A 26,051-nucleotide genomic window follows, 5' to 3' on the forward strand; every position below is an offset into this window, starting at 1 on the left:
ACTATATATATTATTATACTATATATATTATTATGCCATATATATTATACTGTATATATTATTATACTATATATATTATTATACTATATATATTATTATGCCATATATATTATACTGTATATATTATTATACCATACATATTATACTATATATATTATTATGCCATATATATTATACTATACATATTATTATACTATATATATTATTATGCCATATATATTATACTATATATATTATTATACTATATATATTATTATGCCATATATATTATACTATATATATTATTATACTATATATATTATTATGCCATATATATTATACTGTATATATTATTATACTATATATATTATTATACTATATATATTATTATGCCATATATATTATACTATATATATTATTATGCCATATATATTATACTATATATATTATTATACTATATATATTATTATGCCATATATATTATACTGTATATATATTATACTACTATATATATTATTATGCCATATATATTATACTGTATATATTATTATACTATATATATTATTATACTATATATATTATACTGTATATATTATTATACTATATATATTATTATACCATACATATTATACTATACTATATATTATTATACTATATATTATTATACTATACTGTAGGTATATATTATTATACTATATATTATTATACTATATATTATTATACTATATATATTATACTATATATTATTACACTATATATTATTACATTATACTGTAGGTATATATTATTATACTATATATTATTATACTATATATTATTATACTATATATTATTATACTATACTGTAGGTATTATTATTACACTATACTGTAGGTATATATTATTATACTATATATATATATTATACCATATATATTATACATATATATATTATTATACTATATATATTATTATACTATATATTATTATACTATATATTATTATACTATATATTATTATACTATATATTATTATACTATATATTATTATACTATATATATTATTATACTATACTGTAGGTATATATTATTACACTACATATTATACTATATATTATTACACTATATATTATTACACTATACTGTAGGTATATATTATTATACAACATATTATACTATACTATATATTATTATACTATACTGTAGGTATATATTATTATACTATACATATTATACTATACTGTAGGTATATATTATTATACTACATATTATACTATACTATATATTATTATACTATATATTATTATACTATACTGTAGGTATATATTATTATACTACATATTATACTATACTATATATTATTATTCTATATATTATTATACTATATATTATTATACTATATATATATTATTATACTATACTGTAGGTATATATTATTACACTACATATTATACTATATATTATTACACTATATATTATTACACTATACTGTAGGTATATATTATTATACTACATATTATACTATACTATATATTATTATACTATATATTATTATACTATACTGTAGGTATATATTATTATACTACATATTATACTATACTATATATTATTATTCTATATATTATTATACTATATATTATTATACTATATATATATTATTATACTATACTGTAGGTATATATTATTACACTACATATTATACTATATATTATTACACTATATATTATTACACTATACTGTAGGTATATATTATTATACTACATATTATACTATACTGTAGGTATATATTATTATACTAAATATTATACTATACTGTAGGTATATATTATTATACTAAATATTATACTATACTATATATTATTATACTATATATTATTATACTATACTGTAGGTATATATTATTATACTACATATTATACTATACTATATATTATTATACTATATATTATTATACTATATATTATTATACTATATATTATTATACTATACTGTAGGTATATATTATTATACTATATATTATTATACTATATATTATTATTCTATATATTATTATACTATATATTATTATACTATATATTATTATACTATACTGTAGGTATATATTATTACACTATACTGTAGGTATATATTATTATACTATACTGTAGGTATATATTATTATACTATATATTATTATACTATATATTATTATTCTATATATTATTATACTATATATTATTATACTATATATTATTACACTATACTGTAGGTATATATTATTATACTATATATTATTATACTATATATTATTACACTATATATTATTACACTATACTGTAGGTATATATTATTATACTACATATTATACTATACTGTAGGTATATATTATTATACTAAATATTATACTATACTATATATTATTATACTATATATTATTATACTATACTGTAGGTATATATTATTATACTACATATTATACTATACTATATATTATTATACTATATATTATTATACTATATATTATTATACTATATATTATTATACTATACTGTAGGTATATATTATTATACTATATATTATTATACTATATATTATTATTCTATATATTATTATACTATATATTATTATACTATATATTATTATACTATACTGTAGGTATATATTATTACACTATACTGTAGGTATATATTATTATACTATACTGTAGGTATATATTATTATACTATATATTATTATACTATATATTATTATTCTATATATTATTATACTATATATTATTATACTATATATTATTACACTATACTGTAGGTATATATTATTATACTATATATTATTATACTATATATTATTATTCTATATATTATTATACTATATATTATTATACTATATATTATTATACTATACTGTAGGTATATATTATTACACTATACTGTAGGTATATATTATTATACTACATATTATGTTATACTATATGTTATTATACTATATATTATTACACTATACTGTAGGTATATAATATTATACTATATATTATTACACTATACTGTAGGTATATATTATTATACTACATATTATACTATACTATATATTATTATACTATATATTATTATACTATATATTATTATACTATACTGTAGGTATATATTATTACACTATACTGTAGGTATATATTATTATACTACATATTATATTATACTATATATTATTATACTATATATTATTACACTATACTGTAGGTATATATTATTATACTATATATTATATTATACTATATATTATACTATATATTATTATACTATACTGTAGGTATATTATTACACTATACTGTAGGTATATATTAATACACTACATATTATACTATATATTACTATACTATATATTATTATACTATCCTGTAGGTATATATTATTACACTACATATTATACTATATATTATTATACTATATATTATTATACTGTATATATTATTATAGTATACTGTACATATTATACTATACTATATATTATTATACTATATATTATTATACTATACTGTAGGTATATATTATTATACTACATATTATATTATACTATATATTATTATACTATACTGTAGGTATATTATTACACTATACTGTAGGTATATATTAATACACTACATATTATACTATACTATATATTATTATACTATATATTATTACACTATACTGTAGGTATATATTATTACACTACATATTATACTATACTATATATTATTATACTATATATTATTATACTATACTGTAGGTATATTATTACACTATACTGTAGGTATATATTAATACACTACATATTATACTATACTATATATTATTATACTATACTGTAGGTATATATTATTACACTACATATTATACTATACTATATATTATTATACTATATATTATTATACTATATATTATTACACTATACTGTAGGTATATATTATTACACTACATATTATATTATACTATATATTATTATACTATACTGTAGGTATATATTAATACACTACATATTATACTATACATTATTATACTATATATTATTACACTATACTGTAGGTATATATTATTACACTACATATTATACTATACTATATATTATTATACTATATATTATTATACTGTACTGTAGGTATATATTATTATACTACATATTATACTATACTATATATTATTACACTATACTGTAGGTATATATTATTACACTACATATTATACTATACTATATATTATTATACTATATATTATTATACTATATATTATTATACTATACTGTAGGTATATATTATTACACTACATATTATACTATACTATATATTATTATACTATATATTATTATACTATATATTATTACACTATACTGTAGGTATATATTATTACACTACATATTATACTATACTATATATTATTATACTATATATTATTATACTATATATTATTATACTATACTGTAGGTATATATTATTACACTACATATTATACTATACTATATATTATTATACTATATATTATTATACTATATATTATTACACTATACTGTAGGTATATATTATTACACTACATATTATACTATACTATATATTATTATACTATACTGTAGGTATATATTATACTATACTATATATTATTATACTATATATTATTATACTATACTGTAGGTATATATTATTATACTACATATTATACTATACTATATATTATTATTCTATATATTATACTATACTGTAGGTACATATTATACTATATATTATTATTCTATATATTATTATACTATACTGTAGGTATATATTATTATACTATATATTATTACACTATACTGTAGGTATATATTATTATACTATATATTATTACACTATACTGTTACTATATATTATTATACTATATATTATTATACTATATATTATTATACTATACTGTAGGTATATATTATTATACTATATATTATTATACTATACTGTAGGTATATATTAATACACTATACTGTAGGTATATATTATTACACTACATATTATACTATACTATATATTATTATACTATATATTATTACACTATACTGTAGGTATATATTATTACACTACATATTATACTATACTATATATTATTATACTACATGTTATACTTCCGGCGCCGACAGAGATGGCCGCCTCGCTTCGCGTTCCTAGGAAACTATGCAGTTTTTAGTTTTTTTACGTGTTATTTCTTACATTAGTACCCCAGGTCATCTTAGGTTTCATTACATACAGTCGAGAAGAACTACTGAATATAAGATCAGCGTCAACTCACCATCAGTACGACCAAGAATATGTTTTCCGTGACGCGGATCCTGTGTTCTGCCTTACAAACAGGACAACGGAATGGATCGCATGCAGCGACCCAAGAAAACGACTCCGAAAAAGAGGGAAACGTAGCGGTCTTCTGGTCAGACTCCGGACAAGGGCACATCGCGCACCACTCCCCAGCATTCTTCTTGCCAATGTCCAGTCTCTTGACAACAAGGTTGATGAAATCCGAGCAAGGGTAGCATTCCAGAGGGACATCAGAGACTGCAATGTTCTCTGCTTCACGGAAACATGGCTTACTGGGAAGACGCTATCCGATGCGGTGCAGCCAACGGGTTTCTCCACGCATCGCGCCGACAGAAACAAACATCTTTCTGGTAAGAAGAGCGGCGGGGCGTATGCCTCATGACTAACAAGACATGGTGTGATGAAGGAAACATACAGGAACTCAAATCCTTCTGTTCACCTGATTTAGAATTCCTCACAATCAAATGTAGACCGCATTATCTTCCAAGAGAATTCTCTTCGATTATAATCACAGCCGTATATATCCCCCCCAAGCAGACACATCGATGGCTCTGAACGAACTTTATTTAACTCTTTGCAAACTGGAAACCATTTATCCGGAGGCTGCATTCATTGTAGCTGGGGATTTTAACAAAGCTAATCTGAAAACAAGACTCCCTAAATTTTATCAGCATATCGATTGCGCAACCAGGGGTGGTAAAACCTTGGATCATTGTTACTCTAACTTCCGCGACGCATATAAGGCCCTGCCCCGCCCCCTTTCGGAAAAGCTGACCACGACTCCATTTTGTTGATCCCTGCCTACAGGCAGAAACTTAAACAAGAGGCTCCCACGCTGAGGTCTGTCCAACGCTGGTCAGACCAAGCTGACTCCACACTCCAAGACTGCTTCCATCACGTGGACTGGGACATGTTTCGTATTGCGTCAGATGAAAATATTGACGAATACGCTGATTCGGTGTGCGAGTTCATTAGAACGTGCGTCGAAGATGTCGTTCCCATAGCAACGATAAAAACATTCCCAAACCAGAAACCGTGGATTGATGGCAGCATTCGCGTGAAACTGAAAGCGCGAACCACTGCTTTTAATCAGGGCAAGGTGTCTGGTAACATGTCCGAATATAAACAATGCAGCTATTCCCTCCCGCAAGGCTATTAAACAAGCTAGCGTCAGTACAGGGACAAAGTGGAATCTCAATTCAATGGCTCAGACACAAGAGGCATGTGGCAGGGTCTACAGTCAATCACGGACTACAAGAAGAAACCCAGCCCAGTCACGGACCAGGATGTCTTGCTCCCAGGCAGACTAAATAACTTTTTGCCCGCTTTGAGGACAATACAGTGCCACTGACACGGCCTGCAACGAAAACATGCGGTCTCTCCTTCACTGCAGCCGAGGTGAGTAAGACATTTAAACGTGTTAACCCTCGCAAGGCTGCAGGCCCAGACGGCATCCCCAGCCGCGCCCTCAGAGCATGCGCAGACCAGCTGGCCGGTGTGTTTACGGACATATTCAATCAATCCCTATACCAGTCTGCTGTTCCCACATGCTTCAAGAGGGCCACCATTGTTCCTGTTCCCAAGAAAGCTAAGGTAACTGAGCTAAACGACTACCGCCCCGTAGCACTCACTTCCGTCATCATGAAGTGCTTTGAGAGACTAGTCAAGGACCATATCACCTCCACCCTACCTGACACCCTAGACCAGGGGTGTCAAAGTCAAATGGACGGAGGGCCAAATAAAAAAATCAGCTACAAGACGAGGGCCGGACTGTTCGAATGTTCATTGAAAATTTTTTAAATGACGCATATAGTCTAGTGAACCTAATTGAACCTACTGAAAACCTAACAAATATATTACAATATGATCAGATAAATAAAGCAATATTTTCTTATGGCTCTGTCAGTAATCTTTAATTTTCAACAGACACAAAGACAAATTTCCTTTATATAAATATCCCCATAACATGAACATTAAATGAAAGAAACCGGTATTCAAGGCACCATCAGTAGACTATATTTTCTATTTTAGCAAAAGTGGGCTAAATTTACTTCAAAGAAAAAACAATAATAGCAATTTTCTATCATCCACTCAACTGAAATATTTTTAAAATATAATTGGATTGAAATACAAAAAAATAAAGTGCAAAAATCTATTAATCAAAAACAACACTTTGTTTAAGGAGAAGTAACATGCAGTGAAAACAAATATTAAATTTTAACTTTTAAACTTGAACTGAGTAAAAACTCTAAATATGTGATTGCACAGTAATGTTCACTTGTTTGAGGTTGAGGGTGATACTTGGTGGTGTCCCATCTTTTCCACAAGTTCATCAATGTTCGGGGTAAGGCTCTGAGCTGAAGAAATCCTCAGAATTGAGTGGAGGTGTTCAGCAGTAAGTCGACTTCTGTGTGATGTTTTGTTCAGGTTCATCAAAGAAAACAGTTGTTCACACAGGTATGTGCTGCCAAACATAGACAACGTTTGAGCAGCCTGGATGCGCAGCTGGGGCATTGTGCCGGGAGGAAACGGGCGAACTCCGCAGCACCCACTGCCGCATATTTTGCCCTCAGTGCATCATTGCATTGGAGGTCAATCAACTCCATTTGGAGGTTTGGTGGTGAGCTTTCCACGTCAACAGCAAATGGGTTACCGAGCAGTTCCAACCTGCTTTTTGTGCTTCAAAGTCAGCAAATCGGCGTCGAAAGTCAGCGGCAAGCATACCTATTTTATCAGCCAACTGTGTGCTCGGGAACGCACTGGTAGAGAGCTTCTCTTTCATGGTCTGGCAGCTGGGAAAGTGGCTCAAATTTTCTTTCCGCATCTGCGTCTCCCACAGAGTCAGTTTGGTTTTAAATGCCTTCACTGTACTGTACATATCAGAGATGACACGATCCCGACCCTGCAGCTGCAAGTTTATTGCATTCAGATGACTCGTAATGTCACACAGAAAAGCCATTTCACACAGAAACATTTCGTCTCGGAGTTGTGTTGTGTCTTTCCCTTTGCTGTCCAAGAACAGACAAATCTCCTCACGAAGCTCGAAACATCTTTGAAGCACCTTTCCCTGGCTTAGCCATCGCACCTCTGTGTGATAAGGCAAATCACCATGCTCCGTTTCTAACTCCGTCAGAAATGCCTTGAACTGGCGGTGATTCAAACCTTTGGCTCTGATAAAGTTAACTGTGCGCGTGATGATGCTCATTACATGCTCCATTTTCAAGGCTTTACCGCACAACGCTTCCTGGTGTATGATACAATGATAAGCTGTCAGCTCACCTGTCGCGTTTTCCTCTTGCATCTTTTCCCGTATCTTCGCCACCAGTCCGCTCCTGTGTCCACACATCGCAGGTGCTCCGTCGGTTGTCAAACCCACGAGTTTTTCCCAAGGCAGCTCCATCTCATTTACACATCTTGACACCTCTTCATACAAATCATGCCCCGTAGTTGTGCCATGCATAGGACGTAAAGCCAAAAACTCCTCTGTCACGCTTAGGTTGGAGTCCACTCCGCGGATGAAAATTGACAACTGGGCAATGTCAGAAATGTCGGTGCTCTCATCCACAGCCAAGGAATATGCAATAAAATCTTTTCCCTTTTTCACAAGCTGCTCTTTTAGATTGATGGACAACTGGTCTACTCTCTCGGCAATGGTGTTTCTGCTCAGACTCACATTTAAAAGAGTTGCCTTTTTTCTGGGCAAACTTCGTCACAAACTTTAATCATGCAGTTTTTGATGAAATCCCCCTCCGTAAATGGCCGGGCTGATTTAGCGATCTCTTCTGCCAAAATAAAACTGGCCTTGACAGCAGCCTGGCCTTGTGATTTGGCTTTTTTGAACAGAGCCTGTCGAGATTTGAGGCCTCGTTTTAATTCCTCTGCCTTTTGTAGCCTTTGTTCCATGTCCATATTCTTGTTTTTGTCCGCGTGTTTCGTTTCATAATGTCGTCTCAGATTATACTCTTTCAGTACCGCCACACTTTCTCCACACAGAAGACACACAGGTTTTCCAGCTACCTTCGTGAACATATACTCCGACTCCCACCTTGTTTGAAACCCCCGGTTCTCAGTATCCACCTTCCGTTTTGCCATTTTTGATGGGTATCTGAAAGTTAATTTTACTGTGATGCTGACGACTGCTGTGCCAATAAATATTGAAATGAAGCAGCCTACTGCTCGGTGCGTCACCTTTGCATTGTGGGAAATGTAGTATTGGTGCGTGTAAAAGATCTGCGGGCTGCCGGCTTGCTGCGGGCCGGTTCTAATAATAAATCAAGATCATCCCAGGGGCCGTAAAAAACCTTCTTGCGGGCCGGATGTGGCCCGCGGGCCTTGACTCTGACATATGTGCCCTAGACCCACTCCAATTTGCTTACCGCCCAAATAGGTCCACAGACGATGCAATCTCAACCACACTGCACACTGCCCTAACCCACCTGGACAAGAGGAATACCTATGTGAGAATGCTGTTCATCGACTACAGCTCGGCATTCAACACCATAGTACCCTCCAAGCTCGTCATCAAGCTCGAGACACTGGGTCTCGACCCCGCCCTGTGCAACTGGGTACTGGACTTCCTGACGGGCCGCCCCCAGGTGGTGAGGGTAGGCAACAACATCTCCTCCCCGCTGATCCTCAACACGGGGGCCCCACAAGGGTGCGTTCTGAGCCCTCTCCTGTACTCCCTGTTCACCCACGACTGCGTGGCCACGCACGCCTCCAACTCAATCATCAAGTTTGCGGACGACACAACAGTGGTAGGCTTGATTACCAACAACGACGAGACGGCCTACAGGGAGGAGGTGAGGGCCCTCGGAGTGTGGTGTCAGGAAAATAACCTCACACTCAACGTCAACAAAACTAAGGAGATGATTGTGGACTTCAGGAAACAGCAGAGGGAACACCCCCCTATCCACATCGATGGAACAGTAGTGGAGAGGGTAGCAAGTTTTAAGTTCCTCGGCATACACATCACAGACAAACTGAATTGGTCCACTCACACTGACAGCGTCGTGAAGAAGGCGCAGCAGCGCCTCTTCAACCTCAGGAGGCTGAAGAAATTCGGCTTGTCACCAAAAGCACTCACGAACTTCTACAGATGCACAATCGAGAGCATCCTGGCGGGCTGTATCACCGCCTGGTACGGCAACTGCTCCGCCCTCAACCGTAAGTCTCTCCAGAGGGTAGTGAGGTCTGCACAACGCATCACCGGGGGCAAACTACCTGCCCTCCAGGACACCTACACCACCCGATGTTACAGGAAGGCCATAAAGATCATCAAGGACATCAACCACCGAACCACTGCCTGTTCACCCCGCTATCATCCAGAAGGCGAGGTCAGTACAGGTGCATCAAAGCTGGGACTGAGAGACTGAAAAACAGCTTCTATCTCAAGGCTATCAGACTGTTAAACAGCCACCATTGAGTGGCTGCTGCCAACACACTGTCATTGACCCAACTCCAGCCACTTTAATAATGGGAATTGATGGGAAATGATGTAAATATATCACTAGCCACTTTAAACAATGCTACCTTATATAATGTTACTTACCCTACATTATTCATCTCATATGCATACGTATATACTGTACTCTACATCATCGACTGCATCCTTATGTAATACATGTATCACTAGCCACTTTAACTATGCCACTTTGTTTACTTTGTCTACATACTCATCTCATATGTATATACTGTACTCGATACCATCTACTGTATGCTGCTCTGTACCATCACTCACTCATATATCCTTATGTACATATTCTTTATCCCCTTACACTGTGTATAAGACAGTAGTTTTAGAATTGTTAGTTAGATTACTTGTTGGTTATCACTGCATTGTCGGAACTAGAAGCACAAGCATTTCACTACACTCGCATTAACATCTGCTAACCATGTGTATGTGACAAATAACATCTGCTAACCATGTGTATGTGACAAATAAAATTTGATTTGATTTTTATACTATACTATATATTATTATACTATATATTATTATACTATACTGTAGGTATATATTATTACACTATACTGTAGGTATATATTATTATACTATATATTATTACACTATACTGTAGGTATATATTATTATACTATATATTATTATACTATACTGTAGGTATATATTATTATACTATATATTATTATACTATACTGTAGGTATATATTATTATACTATACTGTAGGTATATATTATTATACTATATATTATTACACTATACTGTAGGTATATATTATTATACTATATATTATTATACTATACTGTAGGTATATATTATTATACTATATATTATTACACTATACTGTAGGTATATATTATTACACTACATATTATACTATACTATATATTATTATACTATATATTATTATACTATACTGTAGGTATATATTATTACACTATACTGTAGGTATATATTATTATATTATACTATATATTATTACACTATACTGTAGGTATATATTATTATACTATATATTATTATACTATACTATATATTATTATACTATATATTATTATACTATACTGTAGGTATATATTATTACACTACATATTATACTATACTATATATTATTATACTATATATTATTATACTATACTGTAGGTATATATTATTATACTATATATTATTATACTATATATTATTATACTATACTGTAGGTATATATTATTACACTACATATTATACTATACTATATATTATTATACTATATATTATATTATACTATATATTATTATACTATACTGTAGGTATATATTATTACCCTACATATTATACTATACTATATATTATTATACTATATATTATTATACTATATATTATTACACTATATATTATTACACTATACTGTAGGTATATATTATTATACTACATATTATATTATACTATATATTATTATACTATATATTATTATACTATACTGTAGGTATATATTATTACACTACATATTATACTATATATTATTATACTATACTGTAGGTATATTATTACACTACATATTATACTATATATTATTATACTATACTGTAGGTATATATTATTATACTATATATTATTATTCTATATATTATTATACTATACTGTAGGTATATATTATTATACTATATATTATTATACTATATATTATTATTCTATATATTATTATACTATATATTATTATACTATATATTATTATACTATACTGTAGGTATATATTATTACACTATACTGTATGTGGGCGTGAGAGCGGGTGCTGACCTTCTTTGAGGGTCCATTTGATGTCTCCAGACTGCTTGGAGACAGCATGTAGACTCCCATCCAGAGTAGACACAAACAATAGAGACTCTGGTAGAGTTACACTCACTGACTTCACCTGGGGAGTAGAGAGAGAGAGAGTATAGACTGACTTCATCTGGGGAGTAGAGAGAGAGGAGAGACTGACTTCACCTGGGCAGTAGAGAGAGAGAGGAGAGACTATGTGTTATAACAGACACATACAGTATTATAGATAGGTAGGTAGCTGGTCTGGTCCTCATGTCTGAACAGTGTTGGATGGATGGATGGATGGATTAGATAGATGGATTAGATAGATAGCTGGCCTGGTCCTCTCAGCACAAACTGGCTCTAACCAGAATAGAAAGAGTGGGAGGCCCCGGTGCACAACTGAGCAAGAGGACAAGTACATTAGAGTGTCTAGCCTCTTCACTGTTGACGTTGAGACTGGTGTTTTATGGATACTATTGCATTAAGTCTTGTTTTTACATCCATTGAGATAGTTCCTCAGTGTACCTGGAAAATCTTTCCAGCTCTCTCTCCCTTTCGACCACCACTCAGCGTGAAAGGGAACAATGTCATGCTCTGATCCAGTGGAAACGTCATAAAATAGGCTGATTACTGAGTATCCCCTTGAACAAATAGCCTACAGCTGTCATTACTGAGTATCCCCTTGAACAAATAGTCTACAGCTGTCATTACTGAGTATCCCCTTGAACAAATAGCCTACAGCTGTCATTACTGAGTATCCCCTTGAACAAATAGCCTACAGCTGTCATTACTGAGTATCCCCTTGAACAAATAGTCTACAGCTGTCATTACTGAGTATCCCCTTGAACAAATAGTCTACAGCTGTCATTACTGAGTATCCCCTTGAACAACTAGCCTACAGCTGTCATTACTGAGTATCCCCTTGAACAAATAGCCTACAACTGTCCTTCCTGATTATCCCCTTGAACAACTAGCCTACAGCTGTCATTACTGATTACCCCCTTGAACAAATAGCCTACAGCTGTCATTACTGAGTATCCCCTTGAACAAATAGCCTACAGCTGTCATTACTGAGTATCCCCTTGAACAAATAGTCTACAGCTGTCATTACTGAGTATCCCCTTGAACAAATAGTCTACAGCTGTCATTACTGAGTATCCCCTTGAACAACTAGCCTACAGCTGTCATTACTGAGTATCCCCTTGAACAAATAGCCTACAACTGTCCTTCCTGATTATCCCCTTGAACAACTAGCCTACAGCTGTCATTACTGATTACCCCTTGAACAACTAGCCTACAGCTGTCATTACTGAGTATCCCCTTGAACAAATAGTCTACAGCTGTCATTACTGAGTATCCCCTTGAACAAATAGTCTACAGCTGTCATTACTGAGTATCCCCTTGAACAAATAGTCTACAGCTGTCATTACTGAGTATCCCCTTGAACAACTAGCCTACAGCTGTCATTACTGAGTATCCCCTTGAACAAATAGCCTACAACTGTCCTTCCTGATTATCCCCTTGAACAACTAGCCTACAGCTGTCATTACTGATTACCCCCTTGAACAACTAGCCTACAGCTGTCATTACTGAGTATCCCCTTGAACAAATAGTCTACAGCTGTCATTACTGAGTATCCCCTTGAACAAATAGTCTACAGCTGTCATTACTGAGTATCCCCTTGAACAAATAGTCTACAGCTGTCATTACTGAGTATCCCCTTGAACAACTAGCCTACAGCTGTCATTACTGAGTATCCCCTTGAACAAATAGTCTACAGCTGTCATTACTGAGTATCCCCTTGAACAAATAGTCTACAGCTGTCATTACTGAGTATCCCCTTGAACAACTAGCCTACAGCTGTCATTACTGAGTATCCCCTTGAACAAATAGCCTACAACTGTCCTTCCTGATTATCCCCTTGAACAACTAGCCTACAGCTGTCATTACTGAGTACCCCCTTGAACAACTAGCCTACAGCTGTCATTACTGAGTATCCCCTTGAACAAATAGTCTACAGCTGTCATTACTGAGTATCCCCTTGAACAACTAGCCTACAGCTGTCATTACTGAGTATCCCCTTGAACAAATAGCTTACAACTGTCCTTCCTGATTATCCCCTTGAACAACTAGCCTACAGCTGTCATTACTGATTACCCCCTTGAACAACTAGCCTACAGCTGTCATTACTGAGTATCCCCTTGAACAAATAGTCTACAGCTGTCATTACTGAGTATCCCCTTGAACAAATAGTCTACAGCTGTCATTACTGAGTATCCCCTTGAACAAATAGTCTACAGCTGTCATTACTGAGTATCCCCTTGAACAACTAGCCTACAGCTGTCATTACTGAGGAGCCCCTTGAACAAATAGCCTACAACTGTCCTTCCTGATTATCCCCTTGAACAACTAGCCTACAGCTGTCATTACTGATTACCCCTTGAACAACTAACTGCCTACAGCTGTCATTACTGAGTATCCCCTTGAACAAATAGTCTACAGCTGTCATTACTGAGTATCCCCTTGAACAAATAGTCTACAGCTGTCATTACTGAGTATCCCCTTGAACAAATAGTCTACAGCTGTCATTACTGAGTATCCCCTTGAACAAATAGTCTACAGCTGTCATTACTGAGTATCCCCTTGAACAAATTACTGTCATTACTGAGTATCCCCTTGAACAACTAGCCTACAGCTGTCATTACTGAGTATCCCCTTGAACAAATAGCCTACAACTGTCCTTCCTGATTATCCCCTTGAACAACTAGCCTACAGCTGTCATTACTGAGTACCCCCTTGAACAACTAGCCTACAGCTGTCATTACTGAGTATCCCCTTGAACAAATAGTCTACAGCTGTCATTACTGAGTATCCCCTTGAACAAATAGCCTACAGCTGTCATTACTGAGTATCCCTTTGAACAAATAGTCTACAGCTGTCATTACTGAGTATCCCCTTGAACAAATAGTCTACAGCTGTCATTACTGAGTATCCCCTTGAACAACTAGCCTACAGCTGTCATTACTGAGTATCCCCTTGAACAAATAGTCTACAGCTGTCATTACTGAGTATCCCCTTGAACAACTAGCCTACAGCTGTCATTACTGAGTATCCCCTTGAACAAATAGCCTACAGCTGTCATTACTGAGTATCCCCTTGAACAAATAGTCTACAGCTGTCATTACTGAGTATCCCCTTGAACAAATAGCCTACAGCTGTCATTACTGAGTATCCCCTTGAACAAATAGTCTACAGCTGTCATTACTGAGTATCCCCTTGAACAACTAGCCTACAGCTGTCATTACTGAGTATCCCCTTGAACAAATAGTCTACAGCTGTCATTACTGAGTATCCCCTTGAACAAATAGTCTACAGCTGTCATTACTGAGTATCCCCTTGAACAACTAGCCTACAGCTGTCATTACTGAGTATCCCCTTGAACAAATAGCCTACAACTGTCCTTCCTGATTATCCCCTTGAACAACTAGCCTACAGCTGTCATTACTGAGTACCCCCTTGAACAACTAGCCTACAGCTGTCATTACTGAGTATCCCCTTGAACAAATAGTCTACAGCTGTCATTACTGAGTATCCCCTTGAACAAATAGCCTACAGCTGTCATTACTGAGTATCCCCTTGAACAAATAGTCTACAGCTGTCATTACTGAGTATCCCCTTGAACAAATAGTCTACAGCTGTCATTACTGAGTATCCCCTTGAACAACTAGCCTACAGCTGTCATTACTGAGTATCCCCTTGAACAAATAGTCTACAGCTGTCATTACTGAGTATCCCCTTGAACAACTAGCCTACAGCTGTCATTACTGAGTATCCCCTTGAACAAATAGCCTACAGCTGTCATTACTGAGTATCCCCTTGAACAAATAGTCTACAGCTGTCATTACTGAGTATCCCCTTGAACAAATAGTCTACAGCTGTCATTACTGAGTATCCCCTTGAACAAATAGTCTACAGCTGTCATTACTGAGTATCCCCTTGAACAAATAGTCTACAGCTGTCATTACTGAGTATCCCTTGAACAACTAGCCTACAGCTGTCATTACTGAGTATCCCCTTGAACAAATAGTCTACAGCTGTCATTACTGAGTATCCCCTTGAACAAATAGTCTACAGCTGTCATTACTGAGTATCCCCTTGAACAAATAGCCTACAGCTGTCATTACTGAGTATCCCCTTGAACAAATAGCCTACAGCTGTCATTACTGAGTATCCCCTTGAACAAATAGCCTACAGCTGTCATTACTGAGTATCCCCTTGAACAAATAGTCTACAGCTGTCATTACTGATTATCCCCTTGAACAAATAGTCTACAGCTGTCATTACTGAGTATCCCCTTGAACAACTAGCCTACAGCTGTCATTACTGAGTATCCCCTTGAACAAATAGTCTACAGCTGTCATTACTGAGTATCCCCTTGAACAAATAGTCTACAGCTGTCATTACTGAGTATCCCCTTGAACAAATAGTCTACAGCTGTCATTACTGAGTATCCCCTTGAACAAATAGCCTACAGCTGTCATTACTGAGTATCCCCTTGAACAAATAGCCTACAGCTGTCATTACTGATTATCCCCTTGAACAAATAGTCTACAGCTGTCATTACTGAGTATCCCCTTGAACAAATAGTCTACAGCTGTCATTACTGAGTATCCCCTTGAACAACTAGCCTACAGCTGTCATTACTGAGTATCCCCTTGAACAAATAGCCTACAGCTGTCATTACTGATTATCCCCTTGAACAAATAGCCTACAGCTGTCATTACTGAGTATCCCCTTGAACAAATAGCCTACAGCTGTCATTACTGATTATCCCCTTGAACAAATAGCCTACAGCTGTCATTACTGAGTATCCCCTTGAACAAATAGCCTACAGCTGTCATTACTGATTATCCCCTTGAACAACTAGCCTACAGCTGTCATTACTGAGTATCCCCTTGAACAAATAGCCTACAGCTGTCATTACTGATTATCCCCTTGAACAAATAGCCTACAGCTGTCATTACTGATTATCCCCTTGAACAAATAGCCTACAGCTGTCATTACTGATTATCCCCTTGAACAAATAGCCTACAGCTGTCATTACTGAGTATCCCCTTGAACAAATAGCCTACAGCTGTCATTACTGAGTATCCCCTGATTATTTGTTAGCAGGAGCTTCAGGCCAGAAAAGAAAGTTAATTGTTGATACAATGTTTCAAGTTCGTCGCAGACAGGCCATGTGTAACCAATGTGGTTTATAGTATAGTTACAGTATGTTTATCAGGTTAATAATTGATACAATGTTTCAAGTTCGTCGCAGACAGGCCATGTGTAACCAATGTGGTTTATAGTATAGTTACAGTATGTTTATCAGGTTAATAATTGATACAATGGTTCAAGTTCGTAGCAGACAGGCCATGTGTAACCAATGTGATTTAATAGTATTTTTATTTTATTCATTTATTTTTTAAATCTTGTTCAAACTGCAGGCTGCAATGTTATTTGTTTTTTTTACTTAATTAGAAATATAAAAGTTACTTTTTAGATTTACTTTTTTTGTTTCATTTAAATTTTTTGGGTTTGGATTTAATTTTCATTAACCACATGACAATGATATTGAAATACGAGGACGTTATTATAAATGAAATTAAACTATCCACTATGAAAATGTGGACATGAAAACCATAACCGGCACGCAGATCGGCAGAAACAGTGAGATAAAATGGGCCACGTGAGACTCCTCGTTGTGGCCTTTTTACCGGCAACTTCAGAAAAGTGACGGCAGAATCTGAGACAGCCAGCAGGAGAGAGAGGAGAACTGTCGGGTTCAGTTCAGTTCAGTACAACTTCAGGTGGAATCTGAGACAGCCAGCAGGAGAGAGAGGAGAACTGTCGGGTTCAGTTCAGTTCAGTACAACTTCAGGTGGAATCTGAGACAGCCAGCAGGAGAGAGAGGAGAACTGTCAGGTTCAGTTCAGTTCAGTACAACTTCAGGTGGAATCTGAGACAGCCAGCAGGAGAGAGAGGAGAACTGTCAGGTTCAGTTCAGTTCAGTACAACTTCAGGTGGAATCTGAGACAGCCAGCAGGAGAGAGAGGAGAACTGTCAGGTTCAGTTCTGTTCAGTACAACTTCAGGTGGAATCTGAGACAGCCAGCAGGAGAGAGAGGAGAACTGTCGGGTTCAGTTCAGTTCAGTACAACTTCAGGTGGAATCTGAGACAGCCAGCAGGAGAGAGAGGAGAACTGTCAGGTTCAGTTCAGTTCAGTACAACTTCAGGTGGAATCTGAGACAGCCAGCAGGAGAGAGAGGAGGAACTGTCGGGTTCAGTTCAGTTCAGTACAACTTCAGGTGGAATCTGAGACAGCCAGCAGGAGAGAGAGGAGAACTGTCAGGTTCAGTTCAGTTCAATACAACTTCAGGTGGAATCTGAGACAGCCAGCAGGAGAGAGAGGAGAACTGTCAGGTTCAGTTCAGTTCAGTACAACTTCAGGTGGAATCTGAGACAGCCAGCAGGAGAGAGGAGAACTGTCAGGTTCAGTTCAGTTCAGTACAACTTCAGGTGGAATCTGAGACAGCCAGCAGGAGAGAGAGGAGAACTGTCGGGTTCAGTTCAGTTCAGTACAACTTCAGGTGGAATCTGAGACAGCCAGCAGGAGAGAGAGGAGAACTGTCAGGTTCAGTTCAGTTCAGTACAACTTCAGGTGGAATCTGAGACAGCCAGCAGGAGAGAGAGGAGAACTGTCAGGTTCAGTTCAGTTCAGTACAACTTCAGGTGGAATCTGAGACAGCCAGCAGGAGAGAGAGGAGAACTGTCAGGTTCAGTTCAGTTCAGTACAACTTCAGGTGGAATCTGAGACAGCCAGCAGGAGAGAGAGGAGAACTGTCAGGTTCAGTTCAGTTCAGTACAACTTCAGGTGGAATCTGAGACAGCCAGCAGGAGAGAGAGGAGAACTGTCAGGTTCAGTTCAGTTCAGTACAACTTCAGGTGGAATCTGAGACAGCCAGCAGGAGAGAGAGGAGAACTGTCAGGTTCAGTTCAGTTCAGTACAACTTCAGGTGGAATCTGAGACAGCCAGCAGGAGAGAGAGGAGAACTGTCAGGTTCAGTTCAGTTCAGTACAACTTCAGGTGGAATCTGAGACAGCCAGCAGGAGAGAGAGGAGAACTGTCAGGTTCAGTTCAGTTCAGTACAACTTCAGGTGGAATCTGAGACAGCCAGCAGGAGAGAGAGTAGAACTGTGGGGTTCAGTTCAGTACAACTTCAGGTGGAATCTGAGACAGCCAGCAGGAGAGAGAGGAGAACTGTCGGGTTCAGTTCAGTTCAGTACAACTTCAGGTGGAATCTGAGACAGCCAGCAGGAGAGAGAGGAGAACTGTCAGGTTCAGTTCAGTTCAGTACAACTTCAGGTGGAATCTGAGACAGCCAGCAGGAGAGAGAGGAGAACTGTCAGGTTCAGTTCAGTTCAGTACAACTTCAGGTGGAATCTGAGACAGCCAGCAGGAGAGAGAGGAGAACTGTCAGGTTCAGTTCAGTTCAGTACAACTTCAGGTGGAATCTGAGACAGCCAGCAGGAGAGAGAGAGGAGAACTGTCAGGTTCAGTTCAGTTCAGTACAACTTCAGGTGGAATCTGAGACAGCCAGCAGGAGAGAGAGAGAACTGTCAGGTTCAGTTCAGTTCAGTACAACTTCAGGTGGAATCTGAGACAGCCAGCAGGAGAGAGAGGAGAACTGTCAGGTTCAGTTCAGTACAACTTCAGGTGGAATCTGAGACAGCCAGCAGGAGAGAGAGGAGAACTGTCAGGTTCAGTTCAGTTCAGTACAACTTCAGGTGGAATCTGAGACAGCCAGCACGAGAGAGAGGAGAACTGTCAGGTTCAGTTCAGTTCAGTACAACTTCAGGTGGAATCTGAGACAGCCAGCACGAGAGAGAGGAGAACTGTCAGGTTCAGTTCAGTTCAGTACAACTTCAGGTGGAATCTGAGACAGCCAGCAGGAGAGAGAGGAGAACTGTCGGGTTCAGTTGTTTTTTTCCTTCTGGTTAACAAGATCTCTGACTCCCTCTTGAGTCATTTGTGTGCCTGTAATAATTTAATCAAACAGCTTAAAGCATCAGTTCAGTACATATAGTTGATTTAATTAAAACAGTGTGTCTATATATGGGGAAATTGTCACGCCCTGGTCGAAGTATTTTGTGTTTATCTTCATTTATTTGGTCAGGCCAGGGTGTGACATGGGTTTTTGTATGTGGTGTGTAGCTTAGTGGGGTGTTCTAGGGAAGTCTATGGCTGTCTGAAGTGGTTCTCAATCAGAGGCAGGTGTTTATCGTTGTCTCTGATTGGGAACCATATTTAGGCAGCCATATTCTTTGGTTGTGTTGTGGGTGATTGTCCTTAGTGTCCTGATGTCCTTATTCTGTGTTAGTTTGCACCAGTTTAGGCTGTTTTCGGTTTTCATTACGTTTATTGTTTTGTTGAGTTTGTGTTTTGATTCGTGTTACGTTGTTTTATTAAAACATGGATCGCAATCGACACGCTGCAGTTTGGTCCGACTCTCCTTCACCACATGAAAACCGTTACAGAAACATTTCAACCAATCGATTGGCGGAAAGAACAGACACACCCACACGTTTAAAAATGACCAAGATGTTTTGGTGGTTGGGCCTTATTTTACTTTAGTGCCTTGTTGCCAACAGGATGCATGTTTTGGAATATTTTTTATTCTGTACAGCCTTCCTTCTTTTCACTCTGTCATTTAGGTTGATATTGTGGAGTAACTACTATGTTGTTGATCCATCCTCAGTTTCCTCCCATCACAGCCATTAACCTCTGTAACTGTTTTACAGTGGCCTCATGGTGAAAATCCCTGAGAGGTTTCCTTCCTCTCCGGCAACTGAGTTAGGAAGGACGCCTGTATCTTTGTAGTGACTGGGTGTATTGATAGACCAATCCAAAGTGTAACTAATAACTAATAGTGAAGTTGCAGAGAAATGCCATGTCTTTCTTTTGAGTCTGATATGCACCAATCTCCCCATTGGTTATGTTGTGAACCGTGTCCATTGGCCTGGCCAGTTCCTTCAAATTCCAAGACGGTCAAAGCCCTCGTATGTGAAACTGTCTACAGTTGTGTGTTCTTCTCTGACCAGGGTACCAGCTGAGGACAGTTCATATTCAGTTTAGAGTAATTAAAACACAAAGCTCTGCACCTTCCTGTTTTCACTGTCTGGGATACACACGAGTTCCGGTGTTCCATTTGGAACACTCGTTTGGAACAGACTGCTGAATTTGGAACACTCGTTTTGGAACAGACTGCTGAATTTGGAACACTCGTTTTGGAACAGACTGCCGAATTTGGAACACTCGTTTGGAACAGACTGCCGAATTTGGAACACTCGTTTGGAACAGACTGCCGAATTTGGAACACTCATTTAGAACAGACTGCTGAATTTGGAACACTCGTTTTGGAACAGACTGCTGAATTTGGAACAGACTGCTGAATTTGGAACAGGTTGCTGAATTTGGAACAGACTGCTGAATTTGGAACACTCATTTAGAACAGACTGCTGAATTTGGAACACTCATTTGGAACAGACTGCTGAATTTGGAACACTGATTTAGAACAGACTGCTGAATTTGGAACACTCGTTTTGGAACAGACTGCTGAATTTGGAACACTCGTTTGGAACAGACTGCTGAATTTGGAACACTCATTTAGAACAGACTGCTGAATTTGGAACACTCATTTAGAACAGACTGCTGAATTTGGAACACTCATTTAGAACAGACTGCTGAATTTGGAACACTCGTTTAGAACAGACTGCTGAATTTGGAACACTCGTTTTGGAACAGACTGCTGAATTTGGAACACTCATTTGGAACAGACTGCCGAATTTGGAACACTCGTTTGGAACAGACTGCCGAATTTGGAACACTCGTTTGGAACAGACTGCCGAATTTGGAACACTCGTTTTGGAACAGACTGCTGAATTTGGAACAGACTGCTGAATTTGGAACAGGTTGCTGAATTTGGAACAGACTGCTGAATTTGGAACACTCATTTAGAACAGACTGCTGAATTTGGAACACTCATTTGGAACAGACTGCTGAATTTGGAACACTGATTTAGAACAGACTGCTGAATTTGGAACACTCGTTTTGGAACAGACTGCTGAATTTGGAACACTCGTTTTGGAACAGACTGCTGAATTTGGAACACTCATTTAGAACAGACTGCTGAATTTGGAACACTCATTTAGAACAGACTGCTGAATTTGGAACACTCATTTAGAACAGACTGCTGAATTTGGAACACTCATTTAGAACAGACTGCTGAATTTGGAACACTCATTTAGAACAGACTGCTGAATTTGGAACAGGTTGCCGGAGGCTGAATATGAGTATTGATGCCTTTTGTTCTGACTTTTTACAAGCCTCTCGGGTAGATAGAGAACATTTGGTGCTGTCTGATTAAAATATAAAACGGGCCTGCTTCTGTTCTGGAGATGTCGCCGTAAATGATCGTATTAAACTGGATCGATCTTTGATTGACCACTGCTCTCCTTGTTTTTCACCTGGAAATGTCCGTTACACCAGGACAACCTGAATAGCAAGATAAACCCCGCCCCTTCCCGGTCTCCTTCTCAGCAAAGAGACCGTTTACCACATGTTGTGTGTTTAACCGCGACACTCCCGTATTTACTCAACGAGGGGTGGCATCATAGAACCGGACTCTGTATGGCGCCTTAATAAAGGGATACGTGGTCATTTAACAAGGAATGTCCACACGCGTTTCAATGTCCAATACCTTTACCTACTAAACTACAACATATAGAGGCATCCAAATGGTAAAACGCCGGAGAGCGATATACCCTCTTCCTCTCTCTAGTTATGGAGAGCGATATACCCTCTTTACGCACCATTAGTTACGTTATTGCCTACAATGTTAGACAGGTAACTATAACGGATTACATTTTAAAAAGTAACCTACACAGGACAGGACGAGAAAGACAAGAAAGACAGAAAGGCGAGGGGGGTTTGTTCATTTCCAGCATACTATTCTTGAAGTGTATTAGAGTCCCCTCTCTTTTCTCTCTCTCTCTCTCTCTCTGTGTACGGGTTTCCCGAAATAGACCAACCGGACAGTGGCACCGTACCCCGCGAGCCACACACCCCGCAGTAGGGTTTGCCCCCTCCCCTCCCCTCCCCCATAAACATGTAAACAACAACAAACACTCACCTGTAAGTCGGTTCCTTTCCAAGACAGTAGCAACAACAGCAGCAGGAGACCGCGTGCTAACTTCCCCATGGTTGTAGATCGACCAACGGGAATCTCGATCAACGGAAAGAAACGTGTTATTAAACTTACAAGAACAGAGGTCGAATTATCTGTCAACTTTCTCCAGCGATCGTCCATTTTGGTCACACGGCGACAGGGCTTCGTTTGTTGAACATTTTTTTTCTTAAGTCTTCTTTCAGATTGACGTGTTTTTATTTAACCTGTGTAACAGGTTGTGGATAGAAGTAGGATGAGAGATCGGAGACCATCACAACAGTACCGACTAAACGACGAGCCCCCACCATTACGGTTTCCGTGTTGGAACGGATCCTGTGACGTCAGTTAGAGAGGGTGTCCTTGGTTCTCGTCGGTAGGCGGTCAGGACCGACGGAATGGTCCAAAAAAAGTCGGATCAAAATAGTTAAATAACAGAGAATATAGTGGTTTTGTGTATGTGGCGGTTTTTCCTCACCATCATAAAGTATATAACTCAGGCGCAAAGCGACCTGCTGTCAAATCATGTGGGACTGGCCCCGCCCTCTTGTTTGATTGACGGCCGTTCTGTCCAATGGTAAAAGGAGAGTTGGACTGTAACCGGGGGCGGGGTTTAGAATGAGCTCGACGCCACCTTAGAACACGTGGAAACGGCAATGTGGCTCGCAGCTTTGTGATCACTGCAACACGCGGCTCGTTCAGGTGAAAGAGAATAGAGATGGTGAAAGAGAATAGAGAACAGAGAAGAGACATCTATGCCTTTATTAAGCTCTCTCTCTCTGTCTCTTCCTCTCTCTCTCTCTCCCTTCCTCTCTCTCTCTCTCTTCCTCTCTCTCTCTTCCTCTCTCTCTCTCTCTCTTCTCTCTCTCTCCCTTCCCTCCCTCTCTTCCTCTCTCTCTCTCTCTTCCTCTCTCTCTCTCTCTCTCTTCCTCTCTCTCCCTTCCCCTCCCTCTCTTCCTCTCTCTCTCTCTCTTCCTCTCTCTCTCTCTCTCTCTTCCTCTCTCTCCCTTCCTCTCCCTCTCTTCCTCTCTCTCTCTCTCTCTTCCTCTCTCTCTCTTCCCCTCCCTCTCTTCCTCTCTCTCTCTCTCTTCCTCTCTCTCTTTTCCTCTCTCTTTTCCTCTCTCTCTCTCTGTCTCTTCCTCTCTCTCTCTCCCTTCCCCTCTCTCTCTTCCTCTCTCTCTCTCCCTTCCTCTCTCTCTCTCTCCCTCTCTCTCTCTCTCTTCCTCTCTCTCTCTCTCTCTGAGCCTGTGTCGCTCTGTTTCTTCTTCTTCTTGTAATTTTCCCTGACTTTTCTCAGTTTATAGTGCAAGGGGTACTAAGGTGAACATAATTATAGATTTTTAAAAACATTTCAAAATGAATCCCACCAGCACTACATATACTATAATACCCACGTCCAGGCTATCCCACAGTCTCCATAGACAAACATTGGCAGTAGAATGGCCCATACTGAAGAGCCCTGCTAGAGCTGCCCCTCTGGTCAACTGTAAGTGCTGTTATTGTGAGGTGGAAACGTCTAGGAGCAACAACGGTTCAGTAGCGAAGTGGTAGGCCACACATGGTCACAGAACAACCAATGGCCCATACTGAAGAGCCCTGCTAGAGCTGCCCCCCTGGTCAACTGTAAGTGCTGTTATTGTGAAGTGGAAACGTCTAGGAGCAACAACGGTTCAGTAGCGAAGTGGTAGGCCACACACGTTAAAATCGTCTGTCCTCGGTTGCAACACTCACTGCCAAGTTCCAAACTTCCTTTGGCACAAGAACTGTTTGTCGGGAAGCTTCGTGATATGGGTTTCCATGGCCGAGCAGCCGCACACAAGCCTAGGATCACCATGCCAACCGTCGGCTGGAGTGGTGTGAAGCTCGCCAACCATTGGAGTCTGGAGCAGTGGAAACGCGTTCTCTGGAGTGATGAATCACGCTTCACCATGTGACAGTCTGACGGACGAAACTTGGTTTGGCGGATGCCAGGAGAACGCTACCTGCCCGAATGCATTGTGCCAACTGTAAAGTTTGGTGGAGGAGGAATAATGGTCTGTTTTTCATGATTCAGGCCCCTTAGTTCCAGTGAGGGGAAATATTAACGCTACTACATAACAATGACATTCTAGACGATTCTGAGCGTCCAACGTCGTGGCAACGGCCCTTTCCTGTTTCAGCGTCCCCGATGCACAAAACGAGAAGAACTTGACTGGCCTGCACAGAGCCCTGACCTCAACCACATCGAACACCTTTGGTGTGAATTGGAAACGCCGACTGCGAGCCAGGCCTAATCGCCCAACATCATCATCATCATCAA

General features: G+C 37.5%; 1 pseudogene; it reads right to left on the bottom strand.

The window, feature by feature from the left end:
• LOC135559948 (serine/threonine-protein kinase/endoribonuclease IRE1-like) overlaps nucleotides 1-24,224 on the bottom strand; it is a 97,598-nt pseudogene extending 73,374 nt beyond the window's left edge.
• Between the last annotated feature and the right edge of the window lie 1,827 nt (nucleotides 24,225-26,051).

This window comes from Oncorhynchus nerka, linkage group LG15, assembly GCF_034236695.1.
Source record: "Oncorhynchus nerka isolate Pitt River linkage group LG15, Oner_Uvic_2.0, whole genome shotgun sequence".
Lineage (NCBI taxonomy): Eukaryota > Metazoa > Chordata > Actinopteri > Salmoniformes > Salmonidae > Oncorhynchus > Oncorhynchus nerka.